We start from the raw sequence: 1,580 nt of genomic DNA on the forward strand, positions 1-1,580 counted from the left end.
CTCAACAGAAGTATCTTTCTGCACTCTCTTCACTGGTGGCATCAGATATTACATTCAAAGCACCTCTTTCAAATGACGTAGTATTCATTTAAGGCCAAATTAACATTTCATTAAAAAACAAAGAATCACTTAATAAACTATATATATATATATATATATATATATATATATATATATATATATATATGAAATGTGGTTACATAAAAAAGGTCCAAGAAATGTCACTCTGCGTTCACTTACTGTGTAAGAGTGAAGAAAACTATGTTCTGACACGTTTGCACAGTTAAAAATAAACTTCTTCAATAAATAAGTTAGATACAGAAGAGTGATCTTCACTCATGTTAGCTAGTGTCCCCAACTATCATTTAATACCTTGATTGTGAAGAGCACTCGAAGCATTCAAGAGTTACTAAGTTATTGAGATTTTTCTAATATTATTCAGGGTGTCCCTTTCAAACCTTTCACATCTCAAAGACCAAGAAGTAAAAACTGTAGCAGATATGATAATGCTATTGAACCATATGCTAGATCACCTCAAATAACTGATTTAATAATCATCAGTAAACCATCTGTAGTATGAAGAATATTCAGTCTGTATTCAGTTTCTTGCCATGTTCTTCATAACATATCCCCAGTCACTTTTGCCGTAGCAACAGTGATATGACGTCTTAATGTAGGAATATTGTCCACTTTGTTCATGTACATAGAGTTCTTCGCTAATCCCCACAAGAAGAAATCCAGTATGGTAATTCCATGGGAATGTGGTGGACAGGCACCTGTATCCTCCCCATCCATTCCAGCAACTGGGAAATTTTGAAACCTGGTACTTGCAAACATCTGTTGACCAATGTGGCCAAGCTCCATCTTGTTGAAAGATAATGTTCGGTTGCAAGTCTTATACCTGAGAGTAAACAAATTGCTGCAACATATCCAGATATACTCACCCATTCACTGTGTTTGAAGAATGGTCCAACAGTCCTGTCATGTATTAGCCTACACCAGATATTCGGTTTAAGACTATCACAAACATGTTCAATGATAGTATGCAGATGTTGCAAGCCCCTAATCTGAATATTATCCTGGTTAACCATAGCTAATACATGAATGGTTCCCTCATCTGACAATAAACTTTTTTCTAGGAAGCTGGCATTCATGTCAGTAAACTGCAGCATATCCATAGCACATTGTTATTGGCGTGGTTTGTCATTTGGCTGCAGTTTTTCTAGAATTTGCACTTTGTAAACATACACATGAAGACAGTGATGTGCTTCACAGTCTTGCACAGGGTACATAAAGATGCCTAGGTGCCTGGGCTTCTATGAAATACTTGTCCGGTGTCCACTGTATCTTTCAAAACACTATGACATGCATTGTCATAATGCTTCAGAGCATTTACAGTAGCCAAAAACTTACAATACCGTTCCCTAATTGTTTTCATTCAGATGAATCACGTCCATACAGCCTACAATAATTGCTTCGCACAGTAATTGGTGACCTTGCTTCCGAAAACCACAATGCTGCTTGTGCACCCTGCACCACTTCATTTGGTCATTCTGAACTCTGGCAACAATAGGTGGCCC

Source organism: Schistocerca cancellata, unplaced genomic scaffold (assembly GCF_023864275.1).
Source record: "Schistocerca cancellata isolate TAMUIC-IGC-003103 unplaced genomic scaffold, iqSchCanc2.1 HiC_scaffold_732, whole genome shotgun sequence".
Lineage (NCBI taxonomy): Eukaryota > Metazoa > Arthropoda > Insecta > Orthoptera > Acrididae > Schistocerca > Schistocerca cancellata.